Source organism: Amblyomma mixtum, chromosome 10 (assembly GCF_055824585.1).
Source record: "Amblyomma mixtum isolate Tamu chromosome 10, ASM5582458v1, whole genome shotgun sequence".
In the NCBI taxonomy this organism is placed as follows: Eukaryota; Metazoa; Arthropoda; class Arachnida; order Ixodida; family Ixodidae; genus Amblyomma; species Amblyomma mixtum.
In genome coordinates, this window is record NC_143021.1 from 76,323,301 (window position 1) to 76,347,714 (window position 24,414).

Sequence of the window (24,414 nt, forward strand, 5' to 3'; positions counted from 1 at the left end):
TCAGCAATTCAAAGGGCCCGAAGATGGCGTGCTCATGAATACGCTGTGTAGCTATTATGAACTAATTTCCTGGGAGTAAGGATGAACATTCTTTGCCGTGTCTACATACATCAAGAGTGGTTTCAAAACAGAACCACAATCGTGATCTTAGAGTGTTTTGCCAAATTTTACTTGACTTTCGCCGAAATTATTCGCGAGGAGAATACGCTAGCCATATACGAGGTTATGAGAAAGCGCGAAAATTACTCAGTGTGAGAAGTTTTTTTTTTGTTCATTATCAGAATTAGTCCAATAACGTGGAAAAATAGCCCTAAGTTCTATAGGCATTTCGGCAGCCAATAATACAGTACGAAATCTAACTTCACACTTTTTAGCACAAACGAGCTTATGTAATTACGCTTACCGGCAGTTTTCGGGCCGCTAGACTCGATGCCGCTGGTCCCACTTTGTTGTGAATGCCGATTCGTCGGTGAACACAACTTTTGCCCAGTGGTCTTCTGACCATTGTCCATGCTGCCGGGCAAATTCCAGGTGCTTTGTCTTGTTGGCAGCACTCACAATTGGCTTTTGCACAGCTGTTCTCGATATGAGGCCCGCCGCGTAGAGCCGATGCTTCACGGTAGTACACCTGACAGCCCGACAAGGTTCTTAATTTCGTTCACAATTGAACTTGGCTTGTCTACAGCTGCCGCAACAATGGCCATGCCATCATCTTCAGTGGTGACCTTTGGGCGGGATTTACGAGGGGCGTCCTTAATTCTTCGCTCTTTCTTGTAAGCTTGAATTATCCGGTTTACTGTCGACAGTGGCCGATTCGTCAACTCGGAAATTTCTCTCTGCGAGTACCCTTGTAGGCTCAGATCGATGATGTGTCTTCTGTCATCTTGAGGAACACGAGACATGGAAAGAGAAGTTTATTTTTTTCGATAGCAACAAAAATACAAAACAAAACGGCTGAAATCAAAGGTCTGATTATACAAGCACATGCGCAGTGCCGCTGCACTGAGCACGTCAGTAAGGAAGCCGACACTCGTCCGCCACGCAGGACGATGAATTATGTCGACCATTTTCGCAAAAACGCAGCCTCGCTCATTGACAGAGCGTCCACGCATGCTTGTTCAAAGAGGCGCGTGCGGAGGCGCTGCAACATTGGAAACATTGTTCTTTGCGGACGCCCATTTAAAGAAGCCACTCCACGCTGCCGCCACAAAACGAGCATGCCGACACACAAGAGCATATTTTGAAGCACTTCGGGTGAACTAGTGCGCGCTTCCAGGCGGGTTCAAAACATGCGTGACACTAATATCCAAAAGGTGCGCGCAACTACACACGCAAACATTGCGTGCTGCAAAGTTCCAAGGAGACCGCACTGCAGGCATCGGGCGGAGGGCGCCACGCCGCACGCCATGGCTAGCACTCGCCAAGAATCACCGAAAAATGGTTTACCGCAGCACTGTCGCAGCGTTTTTATTGTCAAGAATCGTGAGACACAAGCAACAAAATAGGAAGAAGTAGGATTGCTATTCCTAAAGCTGCTGGCGTGGCATTGTGTAAGCCGATAAAATGCGCTTAGCCATAGAACATCCGGAGGCGTGAGCTTGCACAAACCGTACGAGAACCGTTCACTCGGACCGACCTGCCACTAAGTTTGGCAGTCAACAGTAGCCTCGCCAACAGATAATAGTGACCTGACAAAGCAGCACGAACTGTGAGCCGACATACTTTTCGTGCGATCGAAGCCGAGCTGGGGCTGTGCTGCTTCCTATCAATATGAAAATTAGGTATACGACATTTTCTTTGCATAAAAGGGAAAATCATTTAGAACCTATCAAATCATGCCCTTGCTTCAGCCGTCGATATGTACATAGTTGAATAAGGAATGGCAAACCCATACATTTACGGAAATCAAAAATAACTGGAAATTGCACAAATTCAACAAAAGTGAACTGAAAGCGGATAAAATTAGGTTGCAAAAACCTAAAGGTGCCCGGCCCGCGGGCTGCCGCGTGGTCTCACTGGACTAGTGAAGAATGACGTATTAAAGGTGTCTGCTTGGGAAAGGACATAGGAGTCTGCGACGGTAGATCGGACAAAGGAAACCGCTGAGAAAAAAAAAACAGTTGGGCTCCTAGTATTTAGAAGGCGTGGCAGAAGTTGTTAAGGGCAACCGCCCGCTTAATACGAGTTCCTATGGTTTCCGAATCCTATGAAAGGTGAATTTTCCTCTCTTGGCTCCTTTAAGCAGGAAAGACTCCGTGGAGTAGCGTGCATGTCGTGGGCGAGTACGCCAAACTTGTGATGACCTACTGTTGTTTTTGATACCTGTAATAGGTGTTAGGTGATCCGGACTAGAGGATAGTGACACAAATGCTTCAGGACAAACGGGCAGAAAGACTCGCGTGTTTCAAAAGGCGCAAAAAGGGGAGGGATGACATATGGACTTAGTTGTTGTTGAAATGGATGCGAATGATGCACTGGTCTGACCATGAACCACTTGCCCACTGAACGCCCAATGAAGTTCGTAAACCACTTTCCTTGAGTACACAAAACAAAAAGAACAAGGTAGGGGTGCATCAGGTGGATTGCCAACGTTTCGACAAGATTACTTGCCTTTGTTTGGACGGAACCGTTATCATTGGTGGGGCTTTAAGTAGGGCATTCGCTCCGAGGAGCATCCCGGTGATGGAGGGTGTAATGTGAATGGGATGGTATGAAAGAGAGAGCGAGAAAAAAAACGAAAAGAGCCGCCGTTGAGGTGTAATATACAAGGTATTTTTTTAAAGGATCCAAATTTTTCTTTACAAAGATCTGAGGTACGATATTTTGGTTTGTGCAGATGGATTCTACAGATAGAGGGCATTATGCAACAGGTAGGCCTGGATATTTAAATAAATAAGTAACTAAATGTAACTATCTAGCTTTGCAGTTTTTTATTTTATGGCTCAAGATTATGTTGCGAAATTGAAGGCGGTCAACATGTTAGATGACTACAGTTTTTATATTTTTTTTCAACCAGCACGTGGTTCGAAATATCGAATGCCAAAAATCATAATTTGAAAGCTTGTTCAGTTGGCTCCCCGCATTGAATGTTTTCAAAATGGCGTCGCTGCGCCTGATATTGTTGCGGAAGTCACAATAACTGCTTCTATGCCATGAAATACACAAACGGCGTCCATGTTTCTCGCACTAGAAATGCGATCGACGCCATTTTAAAAAACTTGCAATCTGGGAAGCCAACTCAATTATATATGAGGATATTTGACGTTGAATATTTCGCAGCACACTGCCGATTGAGAAAATTTGAAAACTGTAGTCACCTTCAGTTTTGACTGCCTTCAATTTCCCAATTTAATCTCGCCCCTAAAATCAAAACATAAACAAGCTGGATAGTTAAACTTAGTTGTTGAATCGTTTAACTATTCAGCTTTACCAGGGGCATAACGTCCGCTATCGTGTAGAATCCATCAGCCCAAAGCACAATGTCGCATATCTCACGGTGCTAAAAAATATTGGCCCTCTAAAAAGGACACGGTATATTGTCGGGAAGAGGTTGAGCAAAAACTCAGCGCTGCCAAACACCGTCGCCGTCGCTGCTCAGGCTGGCAATTTTATACTACTGTACCGAAACGTAGGCCTGTGTCGGTCGCCGTGCGTGGCTAATAATGCAACGCTTCAATACACTACACACATATACCAAGCGAACCAATACACAAACAAATCAATATTGGGGAATGAAAACCTGTTCCCAGCTGCCCCGTTTAGATGGAAACGAAGTGCAAGAACGTCCGAGTGCTGTGCGACGTCAGTACACGTTAAAAACAACTCAGGTAGTCCGAATAATTCCTCCGGCGCCCCACATAGCTTTATTCACTACGGAGTGTTAAAAAAATCAAGGCAGAAGGCCCTGAAAACTTACATGCATTTAACTCAGAGTGCGGCACTGAGAACACCGGCCGCTCATTTGTACGCGCTACCAAGGACGCGCTGCAGTGTGTGAAGTGCGCTCTCCCACAAAGCCGGCGCGACTTGCTGTAAAAACGCAGCGCGCGAGGTAGCTTTCCAGCAATGCAAGCGAGGTGCGCGCCAGCGCGGTAGCAGACGACACGAAGCTCCTCCCCCGGGCCCCGAGTGCGCCTGCGCGGCTTTGCTTCGATGCGCGAACGTGCCGGATCCGCTGGCGCTCCGTGGAGCGCGGCCACGCGGAGCCGTGTTCGCACTTAGAGGGGACCACACTGTACATGATTTCCGGTGAATGGCATTTTGCAGCTGGATATACATGTGATTGTAGTTGGAATCGACAGGTTTCCAGGTGGATGGGCATGATTTTCAGATCAATAATCACGCTGATAACGGAATCTCAATCCCAGGCAGCCCAAAGCGCCTCGTCCAGCGCGAATATTGAGAATAGTGGTCGCAGAATGAACACGTCGACCATATCTATAGGCCGCTGTGTAGGGCACTGCAAAAAATTCACTGCCAGCTTCACACCATCGAGTAATTATAGCAGTATAGGCTGCAATGAACCAGAATGTACCCAGTGAACCACAAATATCCATTCGACGTACCGGAAAGATCCAAACATCATGTCCTAAACAGGGCGTCCATTAGATGTGCATCATAAGGACCACTGGCACGTTTGGATGCGCTAGACGTCTATAGGACGTCAATAATATGTTTATTTCTTAAATCTAGAGCGCGTCCACGAAGCATGGACACTAGATGCCTAATATACGATCTTGTGCATGTCCACCAAGCGTGAACAATAGATGTGCAAAGTATGTTAATGTCCACCAAACGCGGACATTGGACGCGCCATATATCTTCGGCGGCTTCAGTGCCACATTGGAACATATAAGAAAAGCCTGAATCCTAAGATGTGCGCCATGGAATGAATTTATTACAGTTTTCTTCCATCGGCAATTACTCAGAGCTTTTTGGCCATAATGCAAAACATTGATAATCGTTTGTGATGTAACTAAGACGTAGTGGCGGTTCTGTGACCTCTTGGCCTTGAGCTACTTGAGCAGAGCGCGATACGCATGCAGATTACACTCACGTACGTGCTACGCCTTCGATCTCGGCGCTCGCGCACAGTTTTCGTTTCCTAAACTTAATTACTTCTTAATTATTGGCTTCGGCAAAACATGCACATATTCATGTGGCTGAATATGCAGGAATGTGGTTTGTAGTGCTACTGTGCTATAAAAGAGTCATCTGCCACTTCGTTATTAAGTTGTGACGAATACTGTTGTACTGAGTATTTTTTGCAAATCGGAAACTTAATTCTTGCGTATAGCACAAAATGCTAGCGCATACGTCGGTGCATTTGCTTGCAAACTGAGTTGTTCGAACTAGGAAGACTAGGCAGACACAGCATAAAAGAGTCACAGCATATTCTATTTTCTTTATTATGACATTTTTACCACCCTGTGCTAGATTTATTTGTTATGATTTTTCTGATGCAGATATTCTAAATAAAAAGCACTGATGCTAAGGAACTTGTCATTGTTTTTTAAAATGGTGCAGTTCTATTACAAAAGTCATTAATTTTTCCTTCCTTGCTTTAGTGCACACACTTGATTGCAAGCACTTGCTATTGCTGTAAGAGGGCTGTATTACGCTTCAGAAGCTCTCGATTGCTGCTCTGCAACACTGGCTATGTAGCTTTTGTGGCCATCCAGTGGATGCGACATATATCCAACTGCGAGGTCTAGTGCACATCCATTACTAGGGGTAAAGAAGCACTTTTGGTGACCTATAGAATATCTTCAGTGTGTTCCATGGAAAAATTAGGATATCCATTAGAAGAACATTATATGATCATGGATATCCCCTGGATGCGACAAATATCCAACCATTTGATCTAATGCACATCCTATGCTAGAGGTACCGATGCATTTCTGATGATCTATGGAACATCTCCAGTGCATTCCGTGCACTAATTGGGATGTCTATGAGAAGTACACAATATCCAGCACTAGGCATTCTTAGAATGTTCAAAGGACATAAGTGGTTATCTGGGCATCACATATAGTTCTCGCTGTCATATTCGAAGCTATAGAAATCCCATAAAAAGGAACTGCGCGCATTATGCAACTCAAAATTTGGTCGAAATAATCCAGTCATAGACTGAGAAGAGCTTCTTTGGTAAAAAAAAAAAGCTTCGCGTTCATTTTATGCGAACAGCTAAGTATAATAAACGGTACGTATGACAAACTCAGAAACTCAGGCATGATTTAAGTAGAAATATGGCGCTCTCTAACCCACCTCCCCTGCCAATAAAAAAAGTTACGTAGGAAGGCCATGCCGAACTCCACTTTCTCGACGAAAAATATCCAAGAAGTACGCATGTGAAATGAGCCCTCGCCCGTAAATTACAGGCCCCTAAAATGGTGTATCTTTCTGTGGTACATAATTTTACTGTCCATGATATTTCTTCACTTTTACCAGTTAACAGCAACTGAAACAAAGATCTCAGTAAAGGAAGCCAAAATAAATGGTACTGGTCGCGGAAACAAAAGGCATGGAGATCTCTAATTACAATTAAAGGAAAGCCGCTGTGGTGGTTAAAGTAGTATATGCATCTAACTGAGTGTGCAATGTCTTGATTGTAATGATGCGCAAGACACTGCTGTACATGGATTATTGCGTGGTGTTTTCTTACGAGCGCTAAATAATTATAATCAAATTTCTTTCTCGTGCTATTTCGGTTTCAACAGCCTTTAGCGATGGCTGTGACGCCAACGTGTGTTTATAGCTAACAAGGCAAGAGCGGGGCCTAAAGCTGGTCCTTCATAGTGCAGACATCGCGCTTACTGATGCTGATAACTGTTGCTATTCTGTGCATGTGCTGTTTGTGTCAGTTGTCTGCACTGTGCTTATGGTTCACAGGTCACGGGACACATGAAAAAACTGCGATACGTTGATTAGTCGTTTTAGTTCGCTACAATGCAGTCTGCTTCAAGAATCGGAATGACAACGAATGTAGAAGCAGAGATTATATTGTAGTTTTTTCATGTCTCGGGCTTCTTGACCTATAAGCCACTTTGACGGTACAGTCATCGTTCGGCTGTTGAAACCGAAACCGAAACAGCATGACAAAACATTTCCCTGCTCATAGATCTACAGTATCTACCGCGAAGAAAGAAGAACTGTGAAAAACGGTCATTTACGCTTGTATTAATGAAAAAACAGGTATTGTTTTGAGAGTTCAGTGGTGCAAAGCGGCGGCGTGATGGTTACGTAACTGTGCAGGCTGAGACCGCGCGCCAATAGCGCAGCCTGTTTTTCCATGGTGCTCTCCTTCGTGCCTCGCCTTCGTTGAGTGCGTCTGTAATCTGTGTCGCCTTTTTGGACGTGCACTATTTGTGGAAGCAAGCGTTTGTAGTTATTGTTAGCTGCAGTACTCGGTTCGAAGGCTTTCTTTTACCAGCAGGCCGTGCACTTTATCGCAGCGTGCCTCCTAAAAAACGGTACCTTGCTTATTTTGAGCCCGGTTCCGCGGCAAACCGTGTGGAGCCAGCGGCAAAGGGAACCGTCGAATGAAGTTTCACAGGTGAGCCGTTGCGCATGGCACGTTTCCAAATACGCTCGCCGTGCTTGCTCGCCCTTCAAGCAAAATACGCTCGCCAAATACGCTCGCCCTGCTTGCTTGCTTCACTGCCGTGAAGCAAGCAAGCAGGGGGAGAAATTTGGAACCGGAATTAGCTGTAGCAGACGACTTTTCCATGAGCCTCTGCGCTGACTCTGGAAACGCACCTCACCCATTGAAAGGGGGCAATCTATCCCCCTCCAAAAGCCTCAAATTGTGCATAGGAAAACTTTGCTTATCCCAATTTTCCGAAGAAAAAAAAATCTCCAAGCAGTACACAGTTCAAGTGGTTTGCCCTCCCCCCCCCCCCCCTTAGACACACACACACTGATGTACTACCCTACTGCCCTTTGCCCCAGAATCAATCTAAATTTTCGTGTAGATGTTGAGGTGTTCAGAGGCAATTCCTGAATTCAAGCGAAGCCACATAGATATGCGCACTTAGACTTGCTGTGGTGGCTAAGTGTTTAGGTGCTTGGCAGTTGAGCCCGAAAATGCATGTTTGGTTTCTTGTGTGCCCTTTTGATAGTTTAATGTTAGCTGCCTGTGAACCAGGCAGATGCGGTATTACGAGAAAATGTATTATTTTATTTGCCTATGTTTCCTGCCCACTCAGTTGTGCTAATGCTTCTTCTATGCATGGGCTCATGCCGCTGTTGAGCAACTCTATTTTTAAAAATATTAGCGTCTCTTGTTGTCTGCCTTGTGTGACTGTTGTGAAATCATGCTCAACGAAACTGGCAATGCTGAACTGTAAGGCGGCTTGTCGCACTTTCACTCTTGGTCCTACCTTTTTAACACTTTCCCATATAAAATTTAAAGGAGTGTAGATACCAAATTTTTGTTGCCTATGTTTTCTTGTTTGTAATGGTGCGTTAGACATTACTATACATGGAACACCATGAGGTATCTGGCTACAGCTGCCAAATAATTAATAATCAAATTGCATCTCTCGCCTGATTCGGCTTCTGTTACAAAAGCAGAGTGATGGCTACGATGTTAGGTCAGCATAGGTCACATGAGGCATGAAGACAGCTGCAATATAATCGCTGCTGCTTCACTCATTGCGATTCTGCTGCTGTGGTGGCACAGTTGTTATGGTTCTTGACTGTTGACTTGAAAAGCGGGGGTTCAGTCCCAGCCACTATGATCACATTTCAATGGAGGTGAAATGCTAGAGTCTCATGTGTTGCGCGATGTCAGTACACATTCGAGAACCCCAGGTGGGTGAAATTATCTGGAGCCCTCCACTGTGGGATCCCTCATAGCCGGGGTCGCTTTAGGACGCCACAACTCCCATGAACCATGCACCAAACCCATTGCCATTCCAGCTCTTGCGGCAAGCTGTCTTTAGCATCACAGTGAATTAAAATTATGAAGCAGTGATTACGTTGCGCTTTTTATTTGTGTCTCACGTGACTTATACTGACCTTTCAAGTTGTAGCCATTACTTGGCTGTTGAAGCCGAAACAGGTGAGAGAAACAGGTGAAATTCGATTATAAATTATTTAGTGATTGCAGGTCAATGTCACATGGTGGTCCATTTATACTATCTCTTATGGATCATTATAAAGAAAAAAACAAACCTGTGATGAAAATATTAAAATGTGGAGGGAATCGGAATGATGTTCATGCGAAATGATACCAACTCGGGGTATACATGAACAGGTTGCAGTCATTCACTTCGATACTGATGTTTTTTTCTTCTGTTGCTGATGTAGCCTTTCCAATGTTTTTTGTAGCAAGCTGAAGATGAGGTGCATGACAACGCCTCTACAAGTCATCCCAACTTGGATGATGAGCCTTCAACCCTGCATCTTGATGACAGCATTTCTGATGCACAACTGTCAAGGCTTGATGAGGACACCAATGGGCTTGACAACCATGTGCTAGAGGACCCCGATGAAGACTTGTCGGAATTTATCAGAGTGAACTCCGAGTCGAGACTTCCACACCAGAACACTACCCACCTGCAGGCGATGCTGCTTGTATTAACATTTGTTGTTGCTGCTGGCCTTCCTTGGACACAAGTGGACAGCTTGTTGAAGCTGTTGAATGCATTGCTGGGCCAGAACGTCTTCCCATCGACAAAATATGGTTTTAGGAAGTTATGGGATTTGCACAAATCAAGGATGGTGGAAGTCCATACATACTGCCCAACGTGTGAGTGCCTGACATCAAGCTCCGGCCTAGATTTCCAGCGCTGCACTAATTGTGCAGCCACATTGACTATGGCACAGCTGGTGAAAAAAGGAAGCTTTTTCAAAACTGTCGACCTCAAGCATCAGCTACAGTGTCTCTTAAAGAAGTTTGGGAATATAGTTGGCGCAAACCTCCAGAAACTGACAGCTGAAACTCATCAGGGAGCTTATAAGGATATCACAGATGGCCAACTGTACAGAATGGTCCGCCGTGAAAGGAACATGAATTGGAGTGACCTGACTGGTGGAACAGCGATGGATCGCCAGTATTTAAGTCGAGCAAAGGGTCAGTCTGGCCAATTCAAGTAGCGCTTAATGAGCTCCCTCTTCCCTACCGTTGGAAGAACATCCTCATCGGCGCCATTTGGTTTGTCAAAGGTCACCCACCTACTCGCCTCTACTTGAAGACATTTGTTGAGAAATTCCACACTATGGGCAGCTTCACGTGGTCATTTGCCAGCAAAGTTGTGCAGTCAACAGTGAATGTGTTGTGCTTTTGTGTTGACTCGCCAGCTCGCGTTTCACTGCTGAATGCTAAGCAATACAACGGATACTATTTTTTTTATTTATTTATAAATACTGCGGTCTTGAACTACAAGACCATCGCAGGTGGGTGCATGATTTGTGTAATACCCAAGGACAATGAAAAGGAAATACAGCAGACAAGGCGTCACAGCAACGAAATTAGTACATCACACTGTACTGTATCAAATTCACAACCTCAGAATATATATACTGCAGTCATAGAGCCAAGCATATAATTCAGTAAATCTAAACAAATTACTCATCAACCGAACATTCAAAATTTCTTCACTTGTTGCACCATCTCCTCAAAATGGGACAAATTATTCTCTTCGACTATATGACCAGCAAGGTTGTTCCATTCGGTAATGGTTCTCGGAAAATAGGAATATTTGTAGCAGTTCGTTCTTGTGGATAAAGGTTTTACGGAAAGAGAATGTCTCAGGCGTGTTGCATAACCACTAGAGTAACTAACAATTTTCGAGATGTCAATGTTGTATTGCCCATGAATTACCTGGAAAAAGAATTTCAAACGACAGATACGGTTTCTATCAGTAACGGATGGTAAGCCACTCTTTTTAATAAGATTAGTGATAGAGGTGCGGCCATAGGAATTATAAATAAATCTTACTGCTTTCTTTTGAATCCTTTCTAATTTGTTAATGTTAATCTTGGCATATGGGTCCCAGATCATTAGGGCATATTCTATGATTGGCCGCACAATAGTGTTATACGCAAGGAAACGTGTTTCAGGAGTAGCGAACCGTAGTGCACGCCTCAAGAAGAATATTTTGCGCAGAGCATTTGCCGAGATGGTATCAATATGTTTGTTCCAGGAAAGATTATTGGAAATCCATAGGCCGAGATATTTGTAACATATTACCTCTGAGAGTGCACTATCGGAAGTACCATACTGGTAGAGAAGAGGATTCCTTTTAAGCGTTATTCTCATATATACTGTTTTATCAAAATTTATCACCATTTGCCACCTATCACACCAGCGCATTACTTTCTGAAAGTCATTATTTAGCCTTATTTGATCTTCACTTGAGTTAATTCGTTCATAGAGGACACAATCATCAGCATATAACTTAACATTAACAGAGAGATCTTGGACGATATCGTTAATATAAATAATAAACAAAAGCGGTCCAAGCACAGATCCTTGGGGAACTCCCGATTCAACTGGAATGCAATGTGAGAGGGCACCATTTAGTGTAACAAACTGGCGCCTGTTTGTCAGGTAAGCCTTAATCCAGGTTATTAGTTTATCGTTTTTTATTACAGAACTCAATTTATATATTAGCTTGTTATGAGAAACCGTATCAAAGGCCTTGCGGAAATCTAAAAATATTACGTCAGTTTGTTTTCCTTCGTTTATGGCTTCTTGGTGCCTTCAAAAAGGAACGCTTGTTGATGGTAAGAATTGTTTCAGTCATATTACAAGCTTTGCCTCTTCTGCTTTCTGCACACTGTACAGCTCTAAGATCATAATTTTGTTGCTTAAATGCATTCACATGCAACAAGTTTGACTATTTACTGGTATCCCATGTGGTTGGTATCAACTGTTAGCAGGTATAAAAATACTGGATCATATCAGTTTGAACAAGGTTGTGTTCTAATACAATAACAACAACTTGGTGTTGCAGCAACTTGGTGATGGAGGGCCATGATGATGACGTGACAATCTGTGCTTCCCCATAAAAGCAGTGAAAGAAATTTCACTTGGGAAGGATTATCACCCATATGGGGGAGAGAGAGACTCGAAGATGGTATGGCAGAGAAAAGGATGGCAAAGTTGCTTGATTGTGACAGCTATAACTCTGCTGCTTAGTCTTTTAAAGAAATTTTTCTATTCACATATTCCAGAGATGGAGCCTGACAAGTGCCAGGGTATAGCAGTTTTCGACCATAGGGATCACAGGTCTTCTAAAACTGCTCATAAGTATTCTGAAACAAAAGGCTGTTGTGGGGTGCTTAGTTTACTCTCTAGCAGGCATAATAACAAAGGAAGGCCATTTTGCGCGTTGATGAGGAGTCACATTTAGCTTTGTGTTTACCGTGAGAAATATGTAGCTACGAGGAAATTGGGTGCTGTTAATTATGTGAGCAAAATGTCTGTGCCGTCTGTTTAAACTATTGTGATAAGTTTATTGTCTGGTGATCCAAGACGTAAGAGGAGACGTACTGGAATCACAGTTGTCACCTGTGGTGCACATGTATGGATTCAGAATGGAAAAAATTGTCACTTGGAAGTTCTATCTTACACAAGCACTCTTGTAAACTTTTGTACCTCTTCCTGCAGAAGCTATGCACATTAAAGGTCAGGAAGATTGACTGTGCAGGTCACATTCCGTGGTGATCCTAATAATCCAGAGCTTTTCATTAGAATCTCCCATAGCCTAGTTCTACCTCTTGGAAGTTGGGTTCTGCAGTGAAAAATAGGGCATCCAAGCTCCACATGTTGACCTATTGCCCATGTACATATTCTGAGTGTAACATGAAAAGCCTAATTTTGTAAAATGGGCTTGTGCATTGATTAAAGGTAGATGTGGTACCATTGCATGTAGTTTAAATTATTGTAGCATTTCATAACTATCACATACATGTGCATGTCGTACTCTCCTGTCTGTTCTTTAGCAATCACAAAATGAACAAGGGAGGGGGAAACCTCAGGTTGCTTGAGCCAACGTTTCGACAAGGGGACTTGTCTTCGTCTGGGCAAAGCGTTCATCATTGGCAGGGATTAAATGGGCCTTCGCTCCGAGGAGGAAGGCCCCGGGGGTGGGGAAGGAAAGTGGTGTGAGAGGGGATGCGTGTCAGGAAGGGGAGGGAGGTGAATCTTGATTCATTAAGCTGCAATAGTGGAAAAACTTATATCACGGTTGTGTGTAATGAACAGAGGCTTTGAAGGGGCTGCGATGGGGGGTTCGCGCTGGGTGGACCTGAAAAACTCAGATAAGAGGATTAGTCAGCGTGGTACAGGGAAATGGGAACAAGGCAAACAAAATAGGCTGGCACTGGAAGGAGAAAGAACGGGGGGGGGGCATTTCCAAGGAAGGACAAGGCAGGGGGGGGGGGGAATGGCTCGAGTTCAGAGAAAGCCAAAAGGTGGGGTCGGAGGTGGTAACAGGAATGTCATGGTTTCCGAGAACTGATAGTAGGATATTAGGAGAAAGAAAAAAAAAAGGTGAATAAAGGGAGAGGGTGAGAAGGCCGGAAATGTGGTGGAAGATATGACGTGGGAAGGGTGCAAAGAGCGATAGTATACTCAGAACTACTTATCAATTTTCCTGAACAACTATCTTGCAGATATTCCCACCCACCTCCCTTCCTTTGTCGAGGATACACCGCACTTTCTCCGCATAATAGAGTCTCTGAATGACGCTTCCATTATCCCAGCAGATAGCATACTTGTCACACTTGACGTCGCTGCTTTGCACACAAATATTCTCATAAATGAAGGTATCGACGCACTCTCCAAAATTCTAACTCAAAGTCCTCACCCGCACGAAACGGAAGTGTACCTCACGCTACTTGAATTGGTACTAACACTCAACTACTTTGAATTCGATTCTTCTTACTACCTTCAAGTATTTGGAACAAGCATGGGCACTCCCTTCGCACCCACCTACGCGAACATTTTTATGGGGCTACTAGAATCTAAACTTCTAAATTCATTTCTAAAAAAACCACTTATATACCTGCGTTACATAGACGACATTTTCATGATATGGGAGCATGGGGCTGAGACCCTGAAGGCATTCGTCACACATTTCAATTCATGCCACTCCAGCATTAAATTCACCTTCAACTCCTCGAAAACGCAAGTCAATTTCCTTGACACCACTGTCCATTTAGAAAATAGCAAGCTCAAAACCACACTTTACGGGAAGCCCACTTACCGACAACAATACTTAGATTTCACTAGCCATCATCCAAGACACTGCAAACAAGGTATATTCGTAGGACAGGCAACGAGACTAAGAAGAATATGTAGCGACGACGACGACTACCTGAAACACCTACACTCGCTAAAAAACACACTAATCACCAGAAACCATCCACAGACAACCCTTAATAATGCGTTCCAACGAGCAACCACTTTGAAACGAGATGTAGTTCTTAAAAAACGAACAAAAGCTAACAGTCAACGACCTCCTGCACTTATAACGAAATACTCAAACGCGCTTCCAAACATAAACAATATCCTGCGGAAATACCACCCCATTTTAACTGGTAACGACCGTCTCAAGAAAATATTTCCCGACGCACCAAGGGTAACATACAGACGCAACACAAACCTGAAGGACATCCTCGTGCATGCTAGGCTCGGTAAGAAACCACCACCGACAGTAACTTTATGCTCTGGACCTAGATGCAAGACATGCAAACATTTACAAAGGGACACTACGGTTAAAAGTACGGCAAGCGATTTCAGTTTCGATATAAAGACCAGTTTTGACTGCACATCGTCCAATATTATCTACATGCTCCAGTGCTCCTTCTGCCATAAACAATATATCGGAGAAACCGGGCAAACAATGAGTGCCAGATTAAACGGGCACCGGGCTGACACAACACGGAATGACCAGAAGGCAGTGTCGACCCATTTTAATCAACGCCATCACAAATTCGACAAACTCAAATTGTTCACTCTTCAGTCAGGCTTCAAATCGACTAGGGACAGAAAATACAGAGAAGCATTCCTAATCCACAAATTTAAAACACTGCAACCAACAGGGATTAACATGTCCAGAGGAAACCTGGAATCTCTCAGGTACATTCCAGGGTTAGCATAATTTTAAATTAACAAATGTCTTGCACGTGCTCAGACCATTTCCTAGAACCTCGCATAAGTATATTATCTTTTCAGGAGGACACAGGGGCGCGACGGGAGGCACGGGCGTGGAGTTAGACAGGGACAAGCGCTTGTCCCCGTCTGCTTTTATGTCCGTGTCTTTTGTTGTGCCCCTGTGTCCTCCTGAAAAGTTACGAACCAACACGACCAAACACAAGTACTTCGGAGTATACTATCGCTCTTTGCACCCTTCCCACGTCATATCTTCCACCACATTTCCGGCCTTCTCACCCTCTCCCTTTGTTGACTTTTTTTTCTTTCTTTCTCCTAATATCCTACTATCAGTTCTCAGAAACCATGACATTCCTGTTACCCCCTCCGACCACACCTTTTGGCTTTCTCTGAACTCGAGCCATTCTCCCCGCCCCTGCCCCCCCCCCCCCCCTGCCTTGTCCTTCCTTGGAAATGCCCCCCCCCCGTTCTTTCTCCTTCCAGTGCCAGCCTATTTTGTTTGCCTTGTTCTCATTTCCCTGTACCACGCTGACTAATCCTCTTATCTGAGTTTTTCAGGTCCACCCAGCCCCAACCCCCCGTCGCAGCCCCTTCAAAGCCTTTGTTCATTACACACCCCCGGGATATAAGTTTTTTCACTATTGCAGCTTAACGAATCAAGATTCACCTCCCTTCCCCTTCCTGACACGCATCCCCTATCACACCACTTTCCTTCCCCACCCATGGGGCCTTCCTCCTCGGAGCGAAGGCCCCATTTAATCCCTGCCAATGATGAACGCTTTGCCCAGACGAAGACAAGTCCCCTTGTCGAAACGTTGGCTCAAGCAACCTGAGGTTCAACCGCCCCTCCCTTGTTCATTTTGTGATCGCCAAGGACCATCTACCACACCCTCTCTCTACCATGTTCTTTAGCATGTATTTCTTTGTTTATTATGCATAGTACTATGACAAATTTATCTTTAGTAAGGCTGAGATCTGGGCGAGTTGGTATGCATTCATACTGGTGAACAGCGCAAAAAAGGCGGGGCAACAACAAGACAAGCGCTGGTCTTGTTGTTGTCCCGCCTTTTTTGCGCTGTTCACCAGTATGACAGATTTATCTGTCATTTCTTTTTTCAGGCCCCCTGAAATATATCATGGAGGGGCGAGATACGGTCGAGCGATGCCATGACACTGTGCACAGTGCAATGAAACTTGCAGCCAGGCGAGACCGTCCTGTGGATGGTATGAAGGGCTTGTCAGCCGTCGCTACCCTCAGCACATTGGACCTGGTGTGGGGCTTTCCACCGGACTACATGCACTGCGTACTGGAAGGTACGCAGTGCACTGCGTACTGGAAGGACCTGTGATCCCTCTTCAATATACTGGTTTGGTTTGGTTTATGGGGTTTAACGTCCCAAAGCGACTAAGGCTATGAGAGACGCCGTAGTGGAGGGCTCCGGAAATTTCGACCACCTGGGGTTCTTTAACGTGCACTGACATCGCACAGTACACGGGCCTCGAATTTCTCCTCCAAAGAAATTCAACCGCCGCGGCCGGGATCGTCTTCTATATACTCCCGCAGAGATATTTGACACATTTCTGCCTTCTTGCACAGAGTTTATTTTTACTCTTACAAGCAAGTGTTGAAGAGACAGATATTTTTTTGTGCCGAAAGGCTTCTTTATTTTATTTATTTAGTAAGGAACCCACAGCGCCGTGGCATTACAGTGGGGGGGGGGGGGTGCAATGTACAACAAAGAAGCACACATGACACCTCCGCTCGCAGGCAGAGTTACAAGCATAAAACTTTCACCATGTACATCTCACTTCAAAAGAACACATCACAATCGCATCACATCATTAAAGAACGAAAGAACGCATCATTTGATGTCACACTCACAACATCGCTCGGTAGTCTGTTCCATTCTCTAATGGTTTTCGGAAAGAAAGACATTTTAAACAATTCAGTTTTTGCCGCGAATTCGCGGACTTTAAAAACATGGTCAACACGGTTGGATCTATAAAAAGGCTCCTGCACATACCTTTCGCGTTCAACCCTAACAGTTGAATAATAAACAGCATGAAACAGCTTCAGAATCAGCAGTTTGCTGAGCAGGTGCCAATTCTCTATGGTGAACACACCCTGACACTCAATGTGCACCAACTTGTGCACCTTGCAAAATATGTGCGCATGACTGGGCCACTGTGGGCAACCTCTACCTTCCCATTTGAAGGAGGGAATGGTGACATTCTCAAGCTGGTTTCTGCAGCGAACGGTGTTCCACATCAAATAGTAGAGCGCTTCATCATGCGAGAGCTGCAGAATTCCCTGAAGCGTCTCGTACTACTGCCACCCTACCTGAACAAGCAGCAAAAGCTGATCTCGGGAAAGCAAGGCCATAAGCTCCAGTTAGGAGTATTAGGTTCGCCATTGCAGTTGGCAGTCTTCAATGCCATATTCTGGATTTGATCAGCCAGACCATTGGTGCTGTGCCCAGTATGAGTGAATACCTCAGAGCAAGTATTAAAGGGTTCACTGTACATAGTGCCAATTACAACATGACCAAGAAAACGTGCTCTGAATATATTCTAACAGACGATGGCAAGTTCTTGCGAGTGATCAAAATCTTTTTGGTGGAAAACAGTATCTTCTTACTCTGCCAAGAACTAATTACTGAAGAAAGCTTTATGCCTTTCATGTTCACTGCTGAACACCCTCCGACTGATGTTGGGTTGTGCCTAATTTGTGAGCAGAAAGTTATTTCACCTTGTGTGCTTGGGGCACAGAGCGACCAATCATATATTGTGAAGGTGCCCAATCTCTGTGAAATTGATTAGGAACAGATGCCAGGGACAAATTCAAATTGGCTTATAGCCAATCCCTGCGACGCTGCGTATGACCAGTTTTCTATGTTGTCCGTCTAGAGCCCTATTATGCATGCTAAAGGACACTGTTCCCACACTGTTTTTTTTTGCACAGTCCATTTTATTTGTTTGTAGTCTTATGTTTTAAATCATTGGGTCGATGCTTCTTTGAAAGGGGAGAAATTCTGCTAACCTTTGTAGTGTTTGTTTATTCTTCAGTGTTGCCAGTGCGCCGCTTTATTGCTTTGGCTGTGATGCAAGACGCGACCAGATTTATCTCGATTGATCGCATCCAGGCGGAGCCGCTTCTACGTTATTCCAGAATGTTCTAGTAACTTTGCACGCTTTATCTCGAAAGTTCGCTATCAGCTTTAAATTCAGCATGGCCAAGAGCGGCAGGCATTCTGTCCGACCGCAGAGTTCGCCTGTTGCTACGCCGCCGCGGAGTCATTCAGTTCTTTGCTTGTGCAAGTCAGCACAAAAAGAGTTTCGGTTAGAAGCAATTTTCGCTGTCTTCTTGCTCTCCGTACTGCAGTCACCACTCTGTGACAATATTTGCCGCAGTTGTATGGAAGGTGTGCACCTTTTGCTGCATATGTCATTTGAAGTTTATTTCCTTGTGCTGTTCTCGATTATTGCGAAACACCTCTGCATCTCTGTATTGCACTGTTATAGGTCATTGTATATAGAAGAAACATTCTGTCTAATGTCCAGTGTGTAGTCCTGTTTGTAATTACTGAAGTTGAATGTGGCTTGTAATCGCATTTTTCATATGCTATATTTGGCCTAAGGTTCAAATGTACGTGTTTTGGTTTGTTATGTGAGTTTGTTAGTTTGTTATCTGAGGTTTGTTAAAAGAGCGCTTCATTTGTAGTGTAAATAAAGAATTATGATGTTTGATATATAATTTTCACATATGTTTATGAAAACATGTTAGGAGGTTACCTTAATTATCATTCTACTCAACATTGTTTCACAGAGGCGATTAGATCTAGAAGGGCGACCTTCTGCTGCATACGTTCTGCTTGAATTGGTATGTTGAGGCATTTGCATCAGCACATAACATCCAGTGAAGCAAAGTTTGGGCATGCTTAAGCATGAAACACTTCTGCCCTTCGCTTTACCTGAAAAATGGTTGGTATAGTTCTATACTGTACTTTGTGATCAGTGCGATGCGCGTTAGACAAGAAGTCCAGATTAGGATGGATGCACTCTACCAATATTTGTCTTTGCTGTGTATGCCTCCAAACTGAAGTAAACTAAATTAGGTACTGCAGTGTAGTTGTATACGTTTACAACAGCACACTAACTTGCTGTGTGTGTCAGCCAGAATGTGGTTGATTGGTGTCCAAACCTTAATGCCTATTCAAAGTGTTTTGCATGCCAAAATTAACCAATCCACTCTTAAGTGCAATTGACGACCAAAACAGTGTGCGCATCACAACTTATGCAGTCTGGTGTATGCACTACAGCACACTAACACTGCACGCTGTGGGTACCAAAATACACCAATCAAGTGTGGTGTGCATGCTACAACACACCAACGCTTTCTGGTGTGCACGCTACAACAAGCCAACCCGTTGTGGTGTTCCCGCTGCAGCACACCAACCCAGTCTGGTGTGCACACTGCAACACACCAGCCCAGTCTGGCGTGCACACTACAACACACCAACCCAGTCTGGTGTGCACACTACGACACACCAAACCGGGCTGGTGTGCACACTACGACACACCAAACCGGGCTGGTGTGCACGTTACAACACACCAAAACGATCTGGTGTGCACACTACAACACACCAGCCCAGTCTGGTGTTAACATCAGAACACACTACAGAAGCTGGTGTTCACACTAGGAAACACCAGAACCCACCAAGCCATCCTGGTGTATTTTTCAACTGGGTAATGGCCTGAAGACGAGGGCAGAGGGTCCAGTATGACTGAACAGAAGGTGAGAACGTCGATGGAGTCGGAAAATCTTGAGTTGATGCAGTTTTTCCACAGTAAATAGCACAACTTAGTTTTATCCATGGTGGTTCACGGGCTGATGATGACAAAGGAGGGCAAAAATGAACAAAGAAAAGGTGAGCAGAGCGTCGTAGGTTTCGTGAAAGGTTGGGTTAATGCAGATTTTCTTGGTCTGTGTGAGTTTGCGCTGTTGAACCACCTTGTTCACAGGTTGACGTTGCTTGTAGCCTTTTCCAAAAGAGCGCAAATTTTAAAGTGTCCACTGCTGCTACGACGAAGTGTTTTTAATCTCGCTTGGCGATGCCAGATGAAGAAAATTGTTGTTTGGCATGTTATATTCCAATACCTGTCGATGGAATATGCACTGGTTGCTAATGCTTGTACCATCTAGGCAAATGCTCTGAGGTGAAGATATGTAACTTGTGTACCAAGGGTGACTCACTCAAAACCTAGATGGAGCTGCCCAACATGCGAATTCGGACAAAAAAGATGCAGCAATGCCCTCACATCAAGTGGAGACTCGAGAATTCTGAAGAGGTTGAAAAACTTAGACAAAAAGATTACCCTCATTCTCCTCCTGGTGGTAAAAGTTGACAATTTGACTTAACTGCTAAAAACAGTCGATTACATTGGAACATCTATGTAATTGCTTTTTTTAAAAATACGACACAATTTTGAGCTAGTTAAACAACGAATACCATGACATTCCAGCCTTAGAATGTAGAGTCGAGAGCATAGAATTGTGGTGACCCCACATACTGCGCGGGTCACACGGTACGGAGAGTCAAAGAGACACCGTTTGACTCAATTGGAAGAAAACAAATCTATTCAAGGATTACATGTTAACCAATACATGACGCGGAGGCTGGGGTGCCCAAGCTTGCATTTCTCTGTGATGGCAGTGGAGTCTTTGTCAGACGAAATGGGGGGACTGCGAAGTTGATCTTTTTCGTTCGCTGAGGCGCAGCTTATCCCCGGAGGCTTGGTCGCTTCGGGGCCCGAGGGGCTGACCGCTAGCGGTGTTCTCTCGGGCCTTCGTCACCACCAAAATTGACTGGCTTTTTTTCGTTTTTTTTTTCGTCCAATATAGCGATCCTTCTTTCCAGGCTACATAATCTCTCTCGCCCTCCTATCAGCACCGGCGTCTGCGGTGTTCCCCTTCCTCCCCCGGATTTTCCCACGTCCTGGGCCTTTTCTCTTCCGGCCGGCGCTCATGTCACTCTTGTAGAGATGTGCTTGACCAGTTGAATGCTTGTTGGCGTGAGAATATTGATGAAGGCCGGGCTATCACCCTTCACATCTATGATGAGCTTTGGCCCCCGACACCCGACGATCGATGGTGCCTTACAGTCTGTGGTTCAAGCTCGTCTAAGTATAGGAAATTGAACTGCAACATTAGTCGGAGGCAAAACATTAGAGTAGATGGACTCGCTCGCAGAGGAAGCACACGGATATCTACTGCGAAAAATGAATGACCTGGCCTGCAGCCACAGCTTGAAAACAGTAATCTTTATGAACTTAAGAATAACTCTAGTTTGGGCTAGTTGGTTCATGATTGTGGAGGAAAACGGCGCAAAAAAACGGGGACGAAAGAAACAAACACGACAGGACCAGCGCTGGTCCTGTCGTGTTGTCTCTTTCGTCCCCGTTTTTTTGAGCCGTTTTCCTCCTGATTTATGAACTTCGTGGGCTACTAGCACGAAAAAAAAAAGATCGTTCTTGCTTGGTTTGCGTCTGTCTGACTGAAGCAACAGTGCATGCAGTACCGCTCACGCCTTGAGGAGGAAGCGCCAAACGTGAAATTTTTGGACAACCTGACCTCTTTCAATCAGCGCCTTCTTTGGTTAGCGAATATAAAAGTGAAAGAACTATCGGTTTGTGTGGAAAAAAATAGTGACATATTAGGTCCGTTCGATTCGCCTGCACAACGTGAACTGGTTCTTGAGGTGCTGCACTTTGCCATTCGTTTCAGCAGTGCAATATGGCGCCCTCTTGCACGACGCCCTTCGTTTAAAAAAAGTGCCGACGTCGTGCAGGTCTAGTTCACGAAAACTTTGCACCCCCTCGGCAGTCAGTGCCGAAGTCGTGCAGCCTATCGTGTGCGCAGCAGCTATGGAAGCAGACGCCTTGCAGGTTATCATCGACGGCCAGGAGACTTGCGTTATTCCTGTCGTCGACGAGAACAGTGCAAGAGTTCGGCAAAGGAACGGCTACGCGTACTGATGCAACATGATGCACGTTCTTGTAAAAATCGCGAACTTGCTTAACTTCGAACAACCCTAATGTATTGCATTACTGTACCATTTTTTGTATATGATTTAGTGTGTATTATTATTTTATTATCTCTATATATTTACAAGAACTGTTTATGATGCGTCTGGTTTGTAAGCGATGGCAAAGACAGCCTTTTGTTGTTGTATAATGCAATACCGCTCCTGCTGCTGTACCCGGGCGAGGACAAGACCCAGTCAGGAGTTTTAGGACCTCCTTTTGTCATGCATCGTGGGCAATACCTGTATGTTGCCGGAAGGAGAAATAAATAAATAAAAAAAAATAAAAAAAAACTTGGCGCGCAGTACACTTCAGCGAGTAAAAGATCGCACGTGTACTTCGCGCCAGCTGCTGCTTTTTGCACATTCATTGAGGCACCCAGGGCTGCGATAGGTTTTTTTATTTTATTGATACCGCACCCACGACGCTCGAACCAAACAAAGGAAACTCAATGGGAACTTCTCGACTTGTACTTTTACTACCGCAGTGACTGCAAGCACGACGTGGTGTTTACTGATTGTTACTGATTGGTTATTATCACCTTTGAACAGATGGAAATGTTGTTACCATCGTCTTGGCGGACGAGGCCAGCGGAGACCAAAATACGGCGCAACACGACTGCGTACCAGGGCTGAGAAATAGCATCCCTGGGCCGGAGTTGTGGCCTCGACGGAAGACGAGGTTTTTAATTGCCAAGTATAAGGAGTTGAAAGAACTAGTAGGGAAGAAAGGTGGCTTTCGGTAAGTTCTATTTTATTGCATTGTCACTGAACACTGAACAAAACAACCGCCATGTTGGGGGAAAAAGAAAAAAATCCTGTTTATACCGAACTTGCACATGGCAGGAATTATTCTGCTCAAAAATAGCAATTCATGCATCATTTATTTTCCTATAAGGATTTATTTCCATGGGAGTGGGTAAATGGGCAGTAGTATTAGTTCCAAATTGGGTGAAACGTAAGGAAAAGTTGACTGCAAAGTTGGAACAATATTGTTGCAAGTGCTCAGCTTACGTTTTTTCCTATGGTTTCTCTAATTTTCTTTAGCACAAAAAAATCCCTATGGCAGGCCATAGCAGACGCTATAATGGCCGAATTCGGCGTCGAAATGACGGCCCTTCAGATAGAGAATAAATGGAAGACCCTGGAGAGGGCACATAAAAGGACCCGAAGCAAGAATGCTTCCTCTGGCCACTCCCGTGTGTCATACGAGTTCAATCAAACCTATTTGTGCAGCATTCCCTCACGTATGCCATGTCAGCATGAACAGTAATTGCACCAAACCTATTCGTTCTGCATTCCTCTAGATGTTGAGTTTCTTTCCTAGGGAGCTCAGCTAGGTGCTCGACAAGGAGCACCATATAAGGCCTCCATTCCTCTTGGCGCCTGGCAGAGTCATTGAACAGGAAAATGCAGGGTATGTATTTTAATTATGCATTTTGATGATTCATATAATCTAACCTTTCGTTCCTGGCAGCACGTCTGCTGACACAGACAGCAGCAGTGGGCAGCTGTATGATGCAGAGCTGCCATCGGGGTCTCGCCCAGCATGTGAAACTGTCGACCATGAGCAGCCAGGGCCATCAAGGACTCCCGAGCCTCAGCGGCGAAAAAAGCGCAAGGAAGGCGGTCCACTGCAGGCCCTGCTCAAGACACTCGAGGAAGCGAAGAAGGAGCGGGCTGAACGCTGGGAACGGAAAATCGCCCTTCTTGAGCGCCTTGTAAGGGCTGTACAGGCACAGGGTGCAGAAAATAAACCATCATGCTGAAAACACCTTTTGATGACTTTCCCTCAATATTACAACATAATTACATGTATGCACCATTACATGTATGCATGTGTTTTTCTGGGCTAGTTTGTGGGCGGCCTCCCATGGGGCACGGGGAAAACGGCAGTTGTCTAAACGACGCTACAAGATCGTTAACCGTGCTTCATGAGAGGCGGAAAAGACGCTTGAACTTAAATCCATTTAAGCCAGGCCATCGTATAAATGTTTTGACAACTGTTCTCTACTTAAGCTCCAGAGTATATTATTTCAGAAGCTGAATTGTGGTACAAGCCTACAAAGGTCAAGAATCGTCATCAGGGCATTCTCACGTGACCTGCGAGTTTGAAGAGTGAGTGCACTATATCACTGTTGCAGAATGCACACTGACATTTTTGTCTCACTTAATTTCCTCGTTTCAGAGAACTGGCCGATGTTC

General features: G+C 44.7%; 1 pseudogene; it reads left to right on the plus strand.

Moving 5' to 3' along the window:
* The first annotated feature begins 8,492 nt into the window (after window positions 1-8,492).
* LOC149326170 (uncharacterized) lies at window positions 8,493-10,018 on the plus strand (annotated as a pseudogene).
* The last annotated feature ends 14,396 nt before the right edge of the window (window positions 10,019-24,414 follow it).